This window comes from Hetaerina americana, unplaced genomic scaffold, assembly GCF_022747635.1.
Source record: "Hetaerina americana unplaced genomic scaffold, ioHetAmer1.1.p SCAF_78, whole genome shotgun sequence".
NCBI classification, from domain to species: domain Eukaryota; kingdom Metazoa; phylum Arthropoda; class Insecta; order Odonata; family Calopterygidae; genus Hetaerina; species Hetaerina americana.
The window spans coordinates 1,632,343-1,651,514 of NW_027287405.1; the positions used below are offsets into that span (position 1 = coordinate 1,632,343).

Genomic DNA, 19,172 nt, shown 5'->3' on the forward strand with positions numbered 1-19,172 from the left:
CTCAAAATGTGAATGAAATAATTTTAAACTGTTAAATTGATAACCGACGGTTATTTTCATTAGTTGAATTTTACATTCATTATTTTCATGGTTTCATAATAAATTCACCAACTTTTGCAAACAAAGCATGTCATTGTTATTTAGGCACACTCAAAGAGACATGATTATATAATCTTTGGAATTTCAAAAAATCATCTAAAATGCGAAGCAAGAAGTTCGCATTTAAAGTAGATAGAGTTCGCAAAAGTCTTTCATACAATATAATACTAAAGTCGGTAAAATATAGTTTCAAGCCGAAATATATGTATGTGGTTCCCATGCTGAAATAAAACCCCTGCGAAAAAAATTAGCTATATGCACTATGGTAGTATCCCATTCTTCCTTCCTAAAAGACGGAATATTTTCAAATTTGCACAGCCAATATTGCACAATTCGTATCAATTTGGACATTATTCACTGGGTGAAATATACGTATTTGAGACTACGTAAAGGATGTGCGTCGTCGATAATCAGGGAATGGAAAAGGATACTTGAAGTACAAGGAAATGAGGTAATTACTTGCTTAACAGATTGATATTTGTAGAATTTTTCTTTGTGAAGCATTTCACTAGTTTTGCATACCCATTTTACGGAAACGTTTCCCTGGAGTACAACGAATATCTTTTTTCTTACAAATTCACACTATTGAAACGTTAAAAAAGGGTCATATTTCAAGTATCCCCTATTGCAATTGTCCAAAGATCAATCACGATTTGCTTCCGAATTGAAAAGTAAGAGAGCGCAAATATACTCACATTTGTCGTCGAACTGCCCGCGGGCCGTTTTGGATGAAGTCTCTGGGCTAGGCGCGGCCCGATGCGCGGACGACGATGGCGCGGCGTGGCGGGAGATTGATGAAGCTATCAGAAGAGATGAGGTCGCCTACTCTGGCCGAGGTAGACGGAGCTCACTGGTGGCAAAGTAAACAAATGCCTTGCAGAGACGTCAGCGGCTGAAAATGTTCTGAGCAACCGGCCACCTGCAAATAAAATTGGGAATGCAGCTTTAACTGTGACGCGCGCATACCATTCCCACTCTTGTTGAGTAATTAGCAACAATTCTCTGTTGAATGATGAAAATCTTGTTTGATCACGCGGTACAACAATGAAGATGTGGAAAGATAATTGATTCAGTTAAATATCGAAACAATGGGATTAGAAGAGGAGAAAGGAAGGAAGCCGTTATTCATATCGACAATGAACTATATGACTGTAGCGAGTGATGCTCCGAAATGAATTAATTGTATCAAAGCACGTGATGTATTTCTGGCTATCAGCTACGGCTCCAACCTGAGAGAACATCTATGCCCACACAGTTTTTATTTATTTCCTAAACATCTTGTGTTAAATGGAAAATAAATTCAGCTTAATCTAGTATGTGCTGATGTACAATTGGGACTCGATTTCAGGTGTACAGAGAATTAGCTACTTTTTCCTATCTACATAAAACAGAAAACATATTTAATGATAATTATAATTTATGCAATGACAGGAAAAGCACTTAATTACGGACTTAGATACGCAAACACCACTTCAATGGTACTAGGAAGCATAATTCAATCCGAAGTTAACAAAATGGCATCAAACAAAAATATTTCGTACAAAATAAGGATGGGAATGATTAAATTGTGTGTCTATGGGATAGAAGAATTCAGTTATTAAGTCGACCGACTGGGCCATGGTAGTAGGTTAAGAACTAACTTACCAGCGTATAGCTCACAAGATTTAATCTCACCCTGGAACGAATTATCTATACATAACAACTATGCTTCATTGTTAACTCATGATTTTTGGAGCAATCTAATTTAATTTCAAATTACCACGTTCCATGGAAAGTAACCTATGACCTACTACTCTATTCATTGTGACAAAATTCCCAGCAATAAATGATTAGAAATAAGGAGCATGATGAGTGAATGATGATCAGTTTTCTTTCCGAGTTTCATCTGTGGACATTATTTGATTTAAAGTGACTGCCATTTTGCCAATGTTTCACTGAAATCGTTGACAGAAAATTCATTCAAAGTGTTGCCCATAATATTTAGCGGGGAGAAATCGTAACGTCTGGAATCGCGGATGAAACATTAGCCCGTGTACAGCATGTATTGACTTGTGTTCCGTGGAAATTCGGTGCTTTTCGCATTGTAATAGAATTCATGCGACAAATATTGTGACCAATTTTTAATCTGCTCCGCATTTATCAAATTCCATTACGCTACACCAATTATGTAGCAATGCATAATTTACATTAATTAGATTTTCGAAGTGGTAAGGCTTCCGATGGAAATCCACCTTTTCGGTGACACAAGTCGTTCGACCAACAGCTCTCCACTTTCTTGGGCATATTGCTTACAAAATAATCGAAGAGATCCTTTCCAAAAGGGGGCGTTGGGGCGAACCCAAAAGGTACGAGAGCCAAAGGGGTACGGACAAAAGATGAAAGCAGCGTCACCATGGCGTGGATCGATCTCTTAACCCTGAGGGGTAGATGGCCCGCACGCGCTAACTACACTCCTAATCTCTGCCCTCCCACCCTTAACTTCCTTATCGCTTGCTTCCCAACCCTCTTTTTTTTAACTTTCAGGGGCGGCGAGGGAGGGTGGAGATGGGGAGCAATAAAAGTGGAGGAAAGAGAGGAAAGAAGGACCGTTCGTGATTCACCCGAGGAGAGAGAAACACGGGGTGCCCTTATCTCCTCTCTCTCTCTATCTCCCTCCCTGCCTCTCTGAACCAGCCTGGCGGGATTGGCGAAAGAGATGGAGAGGGGAGGACTGAAAACAGAGTGGGGGATGGTGGAAGACGGCTTGGGAGGGGGGAGGAAGGGAGCGAGGGGAATGAGAGAGAGGGAGATGAAGAGGAGAAACGAGGAGCGAGGGGCGGGAGGGGAGGGGCCGCAGCAACGGGAGGGCGTCCGGGAGGAGGGGGTGTGCAGGGTTGATGGGAGGGGGACGGACTCTGAGAACAAAATGGCGGCTGTCGACCCAGCGTCAGTTTCCGCTGGGAGCTGGAGAGAAGGAAGAGAGAGGGAGAGAGAGAGATAAGTTGGCAGGCCAAAAAGCCTCCCCTCCCCCGCAGCCCGTCCCCCAACCTCCTTCCCGACCACCCAACTCTCCTCCACAGCCCTGCGCCCGTGGTTCCCTCTTCCCAATCCCCATCGCGTATACATAACACACCAGGCTATACACACTAGGCTACTGCTACACACAGCTCCTGCTTCTTCATCGACCCGGCGAGACCCAACGGGGTGGAGGAGTTTGGAGGGAGAATGAGAAAGGTTTTGGGGGGGGGGTGAGGAAGGGAAGGGAGAGCACACAAGAAGGGAGGCCTGGGAGAGGGTGGAGCGGGGATGGGCGGGTTGAGGGTGGAATTGAATAACTTCTTCCCCTCCAGGTTCACTCGGCTCCGTCCTCTCTCGGTTATTTTCGCGACTCTCCTTACCTTTCTACGCAACCCACTCACTTTCTCGCAAAGCACAAGAAAAAGTCTCCAACCACTCCGATGATTCCGCAAAAAAAATCTTTGGCTGGGTATTAACTTTTCCCGTCCATCGCAACCGTTGACGCACGCGAGAGATCGTCTAGTGAGGGAGATGATGGCCGAAGGACGACTCAATTTGCATCCACACTTGATGCCCTCGAGAAATTCCGATGGAAATCCAGTTTCATGTAAAACTAGTACTCTAACTGAACAGAGAACGTCTCACATGATAAATAATCATAGAGAGTCGTCCTCGTTCGATCTTCAATGAAACGTCATCGTCACCTGATCTAGTGTCAACGAATACTATCAAAATAAATGGGAGATATAGAATTGAAAGCTCGGCCGATTTATTGATTAAATACATACCCATCACTCACATTGTGGACATAATAGTACGAAAATGGAAAGGAAAGACGCCCCGAAGACGGCAAAGTGACATATTTGTAGGCCAGGCAAAGAGAGATGATAGATGGACTATAAAGGCGTTAAGGGGTTAGTGTAACAAAGTGAAAAATGGGGGGATAGCAGTCAACAAAAATTTGGATAGAAATACTTATACAGAACTCAAGAATCATGCTCTTACGTGTAAAGGAAGAAGCAAAACATCTTCCACAGGCGCAAGGCATGAGACAAACCTAAATTCTATAAGGATAAAATTGATTGCGCCCAGGCTGGTCTGAGCACATCTCAATGCGCCATAACTCCAAACTCATGAAAAATTGCCGTAGTGGTAGGTATGCATGTTTGTTGTTATTGTAGGTATATACGTGTATATTTTTCCAAGGAAAAATAATACTATAATTTAAGAACAGGTGATTTGGACTTTAAAATTTACATTTTAACTGAATTTTAGACAGAGTCTGAAGTGCCATAACATAGATTCTAATAGCTAATGTGGCTGATTGTGCTTTTTAAATTATTGTAACAAATAATGCATACTCCCTTATATGCATGTTAAGAAGAGTTATTTCAATCCTTAAAGCACCTCAATCATACGCAGCGATCAGTTGCGTTCAACTATTTCGGGAATAACACTTACCGTTCATCTGGAGCTAACTACGCAATTATCACAGCCGCTATAATGAAAGAGTTAATATCAAAATGCCATTTTTTAACTAAGGGAGTGGAATTCAGATAAATATAGATAAATCGTAGACGTCAGTCATCTGTCTTAATTAGGAAACGGGATTGAAAGAATCCAGATACCAGAGGCGAGTAATATATAAATACTCATCTTTACCAGTGATCTCTGTGAATGGAAAACTAGGTACAATAATTCCTCTAGTAATTTTATAAGCAAGGAGCATAACCTGAAGCTTAATACATAGTGAAACATAAGGAACTCAAGCCAAACGTTTTCCATCAATAGTTGAATCATGGGTTTGCTCCTTCCGAGGGATCAGGACAGGTTCAGCACAGGATGATGCTTTCAATGCAAACGGGGTGGGCTTCAACGAAATAATTCTCCGGAGAACAATCAATGCATCGGAATTTCGCTGATTTCTTGTTGGCGGACAAATTCATTCAAATTCATCAGTAAAAATCCTTCGCCTTGACCGGGATTTGATATACGTATTTTTATATTGAAATACGGCAAGATGATCACTTCTATTTCAATCCCCGTTCAATAAAGATTGTGCCTAGTATCCTGAAAGTAATCCTGCTCGGACTCACCATCCTTACACATGTCGAGAGCGTATTTATGTATGCATTAAAGCAGGCCACAGAAAAAGCTAGTAATCTCTTCGATAAGTTCTTCGCCCGTACTCAAATTCCCTGGGTGCAACGACTGCACCACTTTGACTCTGGTTCGAAATTTGATGTCTTCTGACGCACACGCACGTTCGCAAAACATGTTGCGGAAAAGTAGGCGTGTTTATACCCGACCATGTTCTCCCGGAATGACGAAGGGAACGACAAAAACAGGGCTAAAAAGCCCCGCTCCCGTCCCGTGGGGAGAGAAATGAAGAGTAGAGAGGGAGAGAGTAAAAAAAACAGAGAAGCTCGCCTTTTGTTTCCGCCGCGTGGGAAGAAAGAGAAAAGCGAGGGAGGGAGTCGAGGGATAGAGAGAGAGAGGGATGCGTTGAGGGATGGGGTTGGGGTGGGCGAGAGATTGGGGAGGGAATGAGGAAGAATGTATGCATGGGAGCAAGCGAAGTGGAAAATACTGGCGAGATAGGAATGGGTAAAGGGGGCGGGGGAGGTAGGCTGGACGCGCGGGGAGTGGTGTAAGGGAGGGGATCAGTTGGGGCGGGGGAGAGAAGAGGAAGAGAGAGAGAGAGAGGAGCTCTGTAAGGCGCCGACGGAAAATATGAAGCGAGAGTTTCCCAGCGGAGGAGCGACGGTTTATAAGGAGGAATCCATCATCGGCGGAAAAACCGATTTTCAAAAACGACAGTCAGGCCTTATGCATTATTAGTCTGACAAGGTGGAAGTTGGAAAAAGGAGCGCTCTGCTCCCACCCCCTTTCTCTCTTTCTCTCTCTCTTCCATTCCATCGACATCGCCATAGGTGAACAGAATATGGCGAGTGAGGGTGGTGTCCTCCCCTCTTTTACCACTCCCTCTCTCTCCATCTTTTGCATCGCGAGGGGTTCTCCGCCTTCCTTTGAAAGGGCAAAAAGGGGTTTGATGCTTCAAGGTTGCAGATTTACATAGTTTTTTTCCTATTTTTTCCCCTCTCCGTTTCGATTGGCTCTCGCGGTGCAGAGCGGGGATTTTCCTACTGGGTCGCGACACTGCGGTCCGACTTCTTATTGCGTGGATTGGGAGGATGAACAGGCAACAGATTTTCCTCCTCTCCCGGTCTCCTTCAGAATCGACCTTCGAAAACTGCGACGTGTTATAATGATCATTTTTTTTATTCCAGTACAGGAAAAAATGGATCTGCACAATTACTACCGCATTTGAATTCCTCTGGTCACATAAATTCAATTTAATTTACTTTTGACTTCTAAGGAAACATTTCCTCTAAATTTTTATTTTTCATTATTTGAATTTGATTGGAGGGAAGTTTGTGTCTCATTTAATTTGTAAACACTTTTTTGCTAATTTATTTGAAACATTTTGCCTCTCAAATAAAAGTTTTGCGCTCAATTTGATTATTCAACGAAGTGTTTGCGATTGCACAAAAGATTAATGAATGAGGAATTAGACGAAAGAAGCCTTCAATAGAAGCTTCACCTGTTTGTCTATCCTCCAACCACGCGGTTTAAGGCCTTAAGGCTTGTCGAAGGCACACTAGAGAAACAATGAGGGGTAAGCCATCTCATCACGAAGCAGAATTAATCTCCAAAGATAGGAAAGAACCCTGCTCGTGCGTTAATCATCCATCTCTACTGCTCTCCCGACAATCGTTTCTCGAAAGCGAAACGATTCTTCCGAACGGAAGGGAGGAGAGGAAATACGAGGGGAGGCGCGAAAAGCAAAATGGAAATTTGCACTCGTGGAAGAAGAAGATAAAAATCATCGCTCTGGATCAAATTGCTGGGAAAAACCACGGAGTAACGCGTATAAGTCATCTCGCGCATTAAAAACCGCCGGCGGCAGGTGAACGGACGGTACGGGGGGAGGAGCACGTCCCGGAGAGGGGCAAGGGGAAGACGGTTGAAGGATGAGGGAGGCGGGGAGGGGGAGCGGACGGTTTGAAGAAACGGCTCAGCTTAGCGAAGACGTTACCCCACGGGAGAAGGATGGGAAGGAAAGAGACAAGAAATGGGTGGAGACGAAGGAAGATGAACAGGGCGGGAAAGGGAGTCGCACAGAGTGGAGACGTGGAGGAAAAGAGAGGGAGAAGAAAGGAGGGAGAGGGATAGAAGGAGAGAAAAAGAAAGAAACGCGGCATGGAGGAGGGAGACGAGGAGAAGGGGAGGTGAGGGAAAGGTAGAAACAGCGTTATATCGATTAGTACGGTTTCCAAGGCGACCAAACATCGCCTCACATCTACACACAGACAAAATGGAGGGGGGAGGAGGAGTGAGGGAGACGAGAAGAATGGTGGGGTGGAGGGAGAGGGATGACTGGTAGGAGAGGGAATGGGGGTGGGGGGTTGAAATGGCGTGGATGGAGACGGGAAAGGGAGGAAGGGGTCGGAGGGGAGCGGAGATGAGAAAGAGGGAGGGAGAGAGTGTATTCGGGGTCGGGAGTTTGTGCAGGACTGGCACATCGCAACCCCACCGCTCCTTTCTCCACAACGATCCCCGTCCCGCCTACACCTGACGAGGGAGGGAGGGAGAGTGAGAGAGGGAGGGGAACGAGGGAGGGGGAGGGAGAAGATGTGGGAGTAAGTTGGCTGTGGAGGGGTTAGGATTGGGCTGAGGTGAGCCAGGTGGGAATTATAAGAGGGGGAGGCGGCGGAGCCAAGGAGAAAAGGGGGAAGAAGGCGGAAAGTCAAACGGGCAACGGGGGGGGGGTGGGATGGGGGACTAATGGGGAGCAAGGGGAGAAGGACGGGGGGATTCTGGTGCCGAGGTGAAATGGGGACGCTGGACTCAGAAAGGGGGAGCAGGCGAGGGGTAAATGGATAATAAAAAAGGACAGCAAGCCAGCAGCAGCAGGAGCTAGGCAAGAGAATTGGGAGATGCCGCATTCTCTCTTTCCATTGTGTGAGAAAAGTGTGATGAGGAAGGTGGGGATGAGGCAGACGCATTTGAAAACTCCCACTTTTAGGTATTCAAAATGCTCACCTTCGTCCAGTAGAAGTGGTACGTTTCTATTTGTTTATTACGGCTAAAGTTTGGAAAAAGGTTGAATTTGTCATTCTTTAGCAGCATAGCTAGGAAAACGTGACATAATAAATTTAAATTAAAAAAACGAAATACCTCTTGCCCATCAGGAAGATCTAAAGAAGCGAATGACTGTCTTTCAGGATGATGTTCCAATAACAAGATTTTTTCAGAGTTCCGATTACGTTTTTCTGGAAACTTGAGGATGTGTATCCCCTCTTCAAGATATAATAGGTATTGCTGCATAATAATGACATCTTATGTACTTGCAGAAGTTATGAAGTTCCAGAAAAAAATGCTTGCAAAGTTCGAAGTAGGCCTATGCAGCACAATGAGTAGATTCTATGCATGTAAACAGTGACGGGTACAGATTCTACACATTGGACTTGCAGTTTCAACTATAGACAATAATTCATCAAATTATGGAAGTTACGTTTGGGGAACCTTACATTATATGATGAATACTAGAGTGCATAACGTGTACCAAACTATCGTCTGTTTTTTAAACTCTCGTTCCGTGAATTTCACGGCGATTTAAATGATTTAAACCGAGAGGATTTTATTTTGAGCGTAAACGTGCGTCTGCATCCATCGCTGGGGCGAAAAAAGTGACTGAAGAGAAAAAATCGTCAACCTTTCTCCTTGCCGAGAACCCAAGGAGTAAACGAAAGCACGGCGCGTTCGATGGCTCCTCGGTTTACCTTCAAATCCGCAGCGCGCTGATAATACCCACTCCAACCACCCGTCATCTAGATCGACGGTCTCAAAGATTAAGAACGACCCACCCCGATACCCACCCACAACTACACCTTTCCCTTCCCGCCTCTCGCCGCCTACACGACCCCTCGTGCCCCTCGGTCGACTCACACATCCCCATCGGTCCGTTCCTCCGACCCGGTTCCCTCGGAGACGCTTGTGCGCATCGATATATGGATGGAAAGGGAGAGGTTACGAGAGGGAGGCGGAGAGGAGGGAGACAAGGGGTGGAGTGGTCGGGAAGTTGAGGCTTGCCGATAGGGTAATCGTAAACAAGTCCGAGGAAGCGTATGCGAACACGCGAATGCTCGACGTAATCGTGTTTGCTACCGCCTTCTCATCGCCCAACCGACCGAGCATCGCCCCCCTCCGTCTGAAGCATTAGACCAACAGCGAGAGCGGATACTCACGGGAGGTATTTTGCGAACGGAGATGGTGAGCAAATAGAGGGGATTCGAATCAGAAACTATAAAATTTTATTGGGAGTGTACTCTTCGTCCAAACTCATCGGAAACGAAATAAATATGGCCCAACAACCTGAGATGTATACACGAAAAACACGGCTTCATAGAACAACTTCACAGCATGCCCTTCACTTGTTCGCATGCAGCGATGATCGTGACATCTTCACCCATCTAATTCCAAGATTCGAAGATGACATATCAATTTGACAATCTTTTTTGGTATTATCAGGGTCGCAAGTGATGAAATTACTGAAACGGGCATAGGAATATTTTATCACGGACCTAAGGAAACAAAAATACTTACATGTGTTTCATAATATTTGAATACCGCTCCGTTTACACAAAAGAATGAGCCGGTATTATATTTATCTGCCAACGCAAGCAATGCGAACAAAAACTACGAAATCGTTTCAGAAATGAATTGTTTCATACCATATATATAAGATCGCTATCAACTTTGTCGAGTAATGTTATAATTCCAGACCTTTCGAAACAATAATGGCAAAACGTTGAAAGAAAACCAGGTTCTTGGTCCGAAAAAAATACAGTCGAAGAATTTAAACAGGATACATCGAGATAAAAGAACACAGTGGAGGGCGGAAGACTAATGGAACATCGAGCGGTGGGCGCATTTCGTATTCCTTGGAAAGGCGGAGCGTGGATGGAGCCTCAACCGCCCTCCTTCCCTCCATCGCCCCTCATTACTCATTTGTTCTCGGAGACGGCGGTCGATCGATACTCACTGGGGATCGGTATATACGTCCTCCGCTGAGGCACGCGCGTTGTGAGGAGTCCAGACTCTCCTCTCGACCCCTCCATCCCCCCCATCTCACTCTCTCTCTCCCGCTCCCCCTGAGCCTCGCTCCATGCACGAGAGAGCGTGTCCCTAGTGGATTCTGAAGGCATGGAAAGCCGATAGAGATAAATCGCGAAGGAGAAAGAAACGGGAGCGACGCGCGCCCATCCGGGAGACCAGGGGGTAATGGGCGTTCTCCGCGAGTGCTTCAGGGATTCAACTCCGTCCCAGACGCTCTCTCTCTCTCTCCTCACATTCCTGCGGACTTTTCACGCGGGAGAGGGGAAGGGGGAAGTCGGAGCAAGGGGTTGCGTGCGAGGGAAGGGGAGGGGGGTGGAAAGCACACTCGCCCTAGCGTGAATCAACAATTAATCACTCCGAGGGAAATCATTGACGAGACACACTAATTTTTTTTCCTTTTCTTTCTGTACCTTGTTCTGATATTTATTAGATTGGCCAATCGTTACGCTTATCCGCGAAGAAAAAGTTTGCGTAAAGTACATGGCACATGAAGAAAAACTTTCACAAGGCTTAATGGAGAACGGAGCACACTCATAAACCTCTCTTTCTGTCTTTCATTCCAAGCACTATTGCATCAGGAGAATCATCTCATTGTTTGTTCAGATGTGCGCACGCTGAGTGAACGCGTGGCGTGAAAAAATAGGACTGCTTAAGGTGGAACTGCTCCATTCTTCCCATGGGGAAGCGGGAATTTCTCATTTGGTCTTTCATGTTCTTAGGTTGAATCGTGCGCCTCTTAATTCTACATTCATAAGAAAAAATAATGTTGACCGATTGCTCTATTTGACGATATCATACATGTACTTATATTAAGTCGTGTATCTTACAAAACCCATTTAAGGAGGGAGTTGATGTGAAAGTTGTAGTCACTAGTAGTGCGTTATATATATTAGTAGTCCTAACATATATTAAAGAAAACAAGGATATGAAAATATGAAGTAACTTAAATACGTGTATATTGTTACAATAGAGTAAAATTAAACTAAAATTATATAATATTTATTGCAGTCTAGAAATCACGCAATTTTTCTCCATCTAATTTTTGGTTATGATGACTATAAATTATAGGTGGAAAATCATGTTAATGTCAAATTTACATTGCGCGTATGGATTTAATGGGAAAATATTTTCAACATCGCAATTTCAGTTCAACGTTTTCCCATTAAAATTTACTAATTCTTGAATTTTCAAAAATAAATATGGAAAATGTTATTTAATCAAAGGCAAGAGGGGGACTAATCAAGGCTTTACTATGTCTGTATCTAAAGAGTGGAGGCTCGATAATTCCCGGACGCCAAACAACCTTTCCTGAAAAACCCTCTTTAATGCGAGCGGAAACTTTTAAAGAAAAAATATCTATAGAAGTGCAAGCAAAATGGTTAGGGAAACATACAAGAAAGAAATTAAATGGATTAGAGCAACGCCGAGTAAGCTAGAGATCAATTCCATGATTTAAGCTACTTTCTCTTCATTTATTTTGTCTTTTGGTTTTTATAATTCATTTTTCTCTAGAACCTAAAAGTCAATACTTATAACTAAAGGCATGGAGGCAACAGAAAGATCAAGGCGCATTAAATGTTGATAAAGAAGGATAAGTAAAAAAGGAGCCATTGGGTCATAAGAGAATACCTGTTGGTACGGAAGAATGGAGGGCTGAACTCAACGGATCTTCGGTCTAAAAACCGGATGAAAGATGAACGTTTATGGATGAAGCAGCATAAAAAAGTTCCACTAGATCAATTAAAACGTTAAAAACAAAAAAAAAAGAACACGAAGTGGAAATATATTTCGCTATAGTTACATTCTAAACTAATTATTTGATGAAATCAATTCTCCGTTTAACATATCTGAGATTCATTATTAGGACCAAAAATAAAGACTGTAACCTAATTTCAGATTTTTTTCAATCAATACCGATTAATTTCACAACCTCCCTTACCCAAAACAGTAATAATATTGAAAAAACCAATTGTTTCTGAATGACCGCCTGTAGTTTCTCAGTTCGTTGCATCCCGAGCTTTATATTAATGACGAAAGTTCGCAGGGCGGAGGGTATTCGAACGGTTCTCAGCCATATTGGCCTATCCCATCTCTATTAACAATATCTACCTCTCTTTCACTCAGGAATTCCATTGGGAGAGGAAGTTCTCGGATGCGAAACGAGACGATGCCGAAGTGGCTGGCTCCAAGCAGTGGCACACTACATGACTGGCGCGAACGGGCGACACTGGGACTACAGATCGGAATTGATTACGTGGTTAATGGCGGTTAGATGAAAGGACAATGGTTATAAGGCACCTCACGAACCCCGTTATTGATGACGTGTGCGCTGAATTGAGGGGAAGTGAAATGAGAAAGAAAGGCGACCTGTGGAGGAGATAGTTAAGAGGAAATTAATTTATTAATAGTTGGGGGGATGATACATGATGAGCCCATGGAAGGGTGATGTTCATTTAAGTCTGTCCAAAGGTCAAATAAAGCAGTTAAGTTTGGGGCGAAAGGAATTTTTACTGATACCTGAGCTAATAGTCGGTCCTAAAATCGATTCTTATTGCTTTCTTCACAGCTATCCAAATATTGTACAGTTGGAGAGATGGCTTGTATTTTGTGAAACATGACACGATTCAAATTACCTTCCCCTCCTACTTCGTGTTCAAATCTGGAGGTTTAACCCGACTTTGAGTAAAGGAATATTATATCAAGGCGAAAAAGATAATATGGTACTACGTCTTCTGTAAAGTTTTCTGGAAACCCTTCTCTCGTAGCTAGTATTACTACGTTGGAGGACTGGAGTAGGGTGTAGGATCCTACGTCCTCCGACGTCTGTGTCAAAGATTTCCATATTGTCAGAAGATGATATTGTTTACGTTCCCAAAGCCCTCTCTTGGCTATCATGATTTTGGAGAATGTGTAAACATTATACACACACACACACATATGTATTTATTTATTTCATGTAAAATATATGTGGGTCGCGGTAGTCCAGGGGTAAAGCGTTGGACTACTGGTCGTAGGACCCGGGTTCGATTCCCGGGCAATCCTCTCTGGGTACCTGGGCAGCTTCACCCAAGCTATATGATTTTTCGGGTATCAGATTTTCTTGGGAAACTATAACCGGCACAGGGAAAGGAACTGCCCCCCCTTCCCTGATGTGTGAATTTCACGCGCCACGGCGCAGTAGTAAGCCCAACGGCGCACTGCGTGAACTCCTACCTATCAACTCCTACCGATCACCTACCAAACCGACCTAGAGTTCATTACTGTGTTTATGGTTAAAAAATATATGTATATAAAAACTGGTTGAATATATATTAGAAATATATACTGGTTGTATATATATATATATATATATATATATATATATATATATATATATATATATATATATATATATATATATATATATATATATATGTAAACTATGACCGTTCTATATTTTAACACTCTCAATAATTTAATGTTATTGCAAATATAGCAATATGAATGTATCTATTTATATCTGCCAGCGACAAAATTTGGAACAACGAATTAAGAGATAAGTGAACACACTGCGTATCAAGATAATCTGCTGGATTTAACAGAATTTTTCACTCTTAATAATATATCTTGCCAGTTAAACGTTTAATACTTTATTTGTCATATACTCTTATTGATTGTTAAAAACGAATGAGGCATTTCAAATAACATGAATAATTTAATTGGGGTTATTTTCATTTCAGCAATCTGATTGCGAGTTAATTTACCTGGAATTCAAATGCAATCGCAAAGGGCATTCTGTCAAGGAGATCATTGTACTCTTGAGACGAAGATCGAACTTCTGAGCTCGTATGCTCACATGTATATCTAGTAGGCCGTGGTTAGTTTTCAGTGAGGGGTTTGAACCTAAACTAACCGTCGGATGGTGATTTAAGCAATAGATATAACCCCCAGCGCCTTTAATTAATAATAGATTTATGCCAGAGCCATGATTTTCTTGATTTAACCTTCGACGTAATAACGCAATCACCAATTAACTAACGCATTAGCCAGAGAGAGCTGCTATCTCAGCGACTATCTTAATCGTTCTAGGATTAAGGCGTTGAGTAATAGTTTCTTATATAGTTACCGTTATGCTCGTTTTTCAACATAGGAATTTCTACTAAAACCAAAGTGAATAATAAATTCAGAAATTATGAGAACGGTAAGAACACAATTCTAGCCATCACTGACAAAATATATCGACAACAATTATTTCGGGAGTACATGGTCATTCCCCCTTCCTTTCACTCCATAGAAGTTTTTCACGGAAAGGGTTTTCTTCGGTAACGCTCAATTAAGGACCCCTGCGATAAATACAGTGACAAAGAATGGTTCCTGAATTCCCTGAACGAACAAAAATGAATGCATTGGATAAGACTATCGCACTCTAAAGGCAAGCCATTTGGCTCGCAAAAACTATAGGAGACCTGTCGGAAAATGGGGGAGAGAGGAGAGCAGGAGAATGAGAGCAACGGAAAATGTAAGAGGGTTAGAAAGGAGATGAGTGTAGAGAGAATGCATACGTGCACGTGTGAGGGAGGAGGGGAAGCGGAGACCTGGAAGCGGCAGGCAGGGGTGTCAGAGGAAGGGGGGTTGAGAATTGACCGTTGGGAGAGTGCAGTTTCAAAGAAAGAGAGGGGGGAAGGGAGAGGAAGTGAGGCAGAGGAGAGAGATAGGGGTGTAGTGGTTTGGGGCCAGGCGAGGACGGAAATGAGGAAGAGAATAGGGGAAAGAGGGAACGGCGAGGCGTGCGTGTGTGTGCAGGAGTCCACCCGCCGTGGCAATGGGGGTGTGTGTGTGTGGGGACGGATGGAGGAGGGAGGAAGATACGTCATTACCCATTTTTTTCAGGAGTGGGTGAGGAGGGGAAAGATTTGCTGGATGCGAGCTGGCCTACGCGGATGGGGAGGTGGTGCGCAAAAATTGTCGCAGAACCACATCCTCGAGGAAATGCACGCATTTCATATTTCCCCCTTGTAATGTCCCACTTATTTTTTGCATCAGAATATCGCACGGATGTCGCGTTGATAATGAAACACATTAGCGAGGACGGGAGCTGAATCCGGGACCTTCGACTGGCCAGCTGGCTGCTCTCTTGGTAGAACGGCTGAGATACCCGAGATAGCGTCCAACCAGCTGGCTGTCACAAGGTTCCGAGTTCCACTCCCGGTCTTTGCTGGCGATTTGTTCAAGCGCATTGAACCGTGCGTTATCAACCTGAGTGACGGAAGCCTGTTCCTCGAATTGGGCATGGTGTCCCATTAAACGGCTTTATCTCATACATTTATTATTCTGCCCCTTTTCAATATGTAAGACAAACCACTACTTCCCTTCCATTTGGATAATTTCGAGGGGCAACGTCCCCCAACTTTGCCACGACTCCGAATCACAATGTCCAAGGATATACTCCTCTCGAAATTTTGTAGAATCTAAAGCGATAAACTCCCATGCTCAAACTCCCACTCCGAAACGAAATAAACAATTCTAAAAATTCTCACTCAAATGATCCTAGTGTGGCATCATTTGGTAACCGATAAAATAATTTATTTTGAGATATTTCTTCCAATTAATCTTATTTATTCAAGTGCTTTAAAGAGATGTTATAAGATATACTAGTTAGAATTTTCTTCATTTATAACATATATCACTATTAGAGTATTTCATAAAAATACTAAGGCAAGATTATTCCGCATGTAAATAGCGTATGCAACAGTCAATTATGTTGCAATGCCTTTGCTGTATTCGGAATTTCGTACATAATGCTGTGGTACATCATATAAATGTATGTATATATTTGTATTCATAATATTTTACGTTATACAGGGATACCTAACACATTTCAGGATGTTAGAATAAAATACGAACTTGTAGCTAAGTATATACGTGTAATCTACGCTATAGAAACTGTCATGATTTATGAAGCCAATATTTCACCTGTATAAAATCTGCTGCTGGACAACTTTCACTGTTTTTTCTTTCGGGGTAGACACAATTCAACGGATATCAAATATGACTGACTTTCAGAAATTGAAGTAATAAAAAATACCAAGAAAAATATAAGGAATTATTTCAATAATAAGAAACCAAATCTTGGCATGACGTTGCGTCAAGATACCGCTTTCTTGCAATATTTACTCTGCGGGACGCTTTTCATTTTCACGCGGCATTCTCAAATGCCGTGAGTTGCGAGGAAACACGGAAGTTCAATCACATCCTCAGTTCGCGAAGCCCAAAAATCTAATCATCCCCGATGGGTGGATGCATGTAGGGTGAGGGGCGAAGGGGCAGGGGTGGGGCAACCGAGGGGGCTGGCTCCTGACCCTGACCTCTTCCGGGAGGAAAGAAGAAAAAAATACTCAGAGGTGTCGTTTGGTGGTGGTCTCGGATCCGGAAAGCTCCCTTCTTCCCCACCCCTCTCCCTCTCCCCCTCGTGCGAGCGTCCGTCCGTCCCAGGGTCCCCTTCCCCCGCCGCAGCCACGCCGTGAATCAGCTCAATCGAAGGAAGTGGGCGAGGTGGGAGTTAAGGGAAGGGGGTGGTGGGTCCGGCGATGGGGAGTTGTTGGAGGTTCAAGGGGGAGGTGAGGGGTTCGAGGGACTCGGAAGTGGGCTGTTTGGGACGGGGGAGGTGAGCAGGGAGATGGGTGAATAGGAGGATGTGGAGAAACTGGAAAGGGACGAAAACACCGGCGGAAGAAAACATATATGGGAGCTTCTTGTCAAATTTCAGCCGACGGGAAAAGGACAAGAAATCTGGTTTTTGATCATGCAATATAAGGCTCCACTTCGATCGATACATCTTTCAGGTACACGGAATTTGAAATTTCGTAAATTTAGTAAAATAGGTTTACTAATATTTAACGTCCTGAACAATGCGCAATGGAGACCGTATTTTTAGGAGGTGAGTATTTTGTATTCCCCTACACAAAGTCCCTGGTTCGAGTATCTGCGGTGGTAGAAACGATCAGTTGCTCCCGATCTCGACTGGTGTCATAAGAGAAGATGACTTCTGGGGAAGGACTTTAACCGACACGACGCGATGGTTAGGCCTTTAAATTGCTGACCCCTTGGCGCATTTCGACGAGAGTAAGCCAACGCCTGGTTTCTCTCCACCACTTCTCCATTCACTGAAAACCCTACCTCTATCAAACCGACAACATATCCCCTGAGGCAAAAAAGATATCAGGTCTCGTTCGCCTCCATTCATAACTGGTAATATTGTCCTATAACTACAAAGCTCTTTTGATGCTCCCTCAAAACTTCATCGAAAACAACAGTCGTGGTTTTAGAAATATAGTGATATATAACAAAAAAAACTATAGTTCAAAGAGTGAGATAATCACAGAACCAAAACCCAAGCTACTATAAAACCACCGTACATTTCACCGAACACTCAGATTCTTAATAGACAAATTGGCAGCATAGCAATTGCATATTAAGCAGCAAAAATTGTGTATTAGTAGCTCTAAACGGTTAATTTTATTTCGCAACCGATTATGAAGTTAACTAATGACTATGACTTCACAAGAAATTCATTAGATAATTTCCTCATCCCTTCTGAGCAAAAACTCGCTTTGAGTACTTTAAATTATGAGGCAAGATAACTACTCACCGGAATAACCGGACCACAATCTAGTGACAACACCTTATCGGACAGGTAAAGAGGTGAAACCGAAATGAAATATTTGTGGCAAACAAAGGAGGAGAATTATTTGTAACTGGTAACTGCCTTACTATGGCCATATATTTTTAAGGAAATTCCTTCACGGTAGTCATACCATGGAGAAATTTTGCCACTTTACTTTAGGCAAAATACTCTCGCTAGTGAAAGGAGAAATGCTAATCTCGTAGCTTTGTCAACAACATCGTCTCTTTAAAATAAATAAAAGTTCATTTTCGTCAAATATTATTATAAAAAGAGATTATTTAATTTTAGTATTAATAAATGTGCGATCAAAAAGGCAGTAAATCTTTGAGGCTTCAGGGGTCATTTTCAGAAAAAAATGAGGTGAGAATAGGAGGGTGGTATTAGTATCTTCTATCCGATGAAAAATGAGAAGGCTCTGATGATATAATCCAGTAACTTGTCAAATGTATCTACACCTCATTCTACAGACTATAAAAACGTCGGTAATTCAACCACATCATGGCTGATGCCGTATTATATAATAATTCCACAACTTCTTCATTGTTTTTTTTTAATTCATGTGATTAAGATAATGACAATTAAAAAAATAAAAGTTAGGAGATAAATGGGGAAACGCTTGAACTGAGTTCATAGGAAAAAAACTACCCCCAAATTGCCCAAGTCCCGACTCAATTTTTTATCCGGATCAAACCGGAAGTCACTTGTCCGAGGGTCCCAATAGAACATGGTTCCGTGCGAAAGAATCAATTAATGTCACGCGTCAAGAGAAAATCGGAATGGCTATTCCATAAAATGAGAGTCAGGTAATACAAAGGAGTAAGTGCCATGCATCAATACATCATCCGACGTGAAGTCTTATGAATTAGGGCGAAAACTCGGCGGGGTGAGGAAGTTTTATTTTGCTACGTGCTCGGCAGGGTAAGTGATGAGAAAAAGGGGTTAAAAGAGGGAGCGGGATAACAGGGACAGACAGTGAGAAAATGGGAGGGAGGAGGTGGATGAGGGGGGCATTGAATGTATGTGTACGTGGGAGTTGGTATTCGTCGGCCGATGGCGTTGAGTCGTTTGGAGCGGTGTAAACAGAATCACCAGCGTCACCAGGGGAAATGGTGTCAACTGGACTTCCCTCGTCTTCGCACTTGCTAACTCCAAAGTACTGGTCGTAAAGCCTCTCATTCACCCGGGCATACTACTTTTTCCTTTTTATTCCACTCTAACCCTAAGTACCGGC

At 43.1% G+C, this 19,172-nt stretch overlaps 1 long non-coding RNA gene across 1 annotated transcript in view; it reads right to left on the bottom strand.

Annotated features, from left to right (window-relative positions):
* Positions 1–954: 954 nt before the first annotated feature.
* LOC139697495 (uncharacterized) overlaps positions 955–19,172 on the bottom strand; it is a 146,016-nt gene continuing 127,798 nt past the window's right edge. The window contains exon 4 of the long non-coding RNA XR_011702786.1: positions 955–1,018. This is a non-coding gene — a long non-coding RNA (uncharacterized lncRNA). The remainder of the gene's footprint in view (positions 1,019–19,172) is intronic.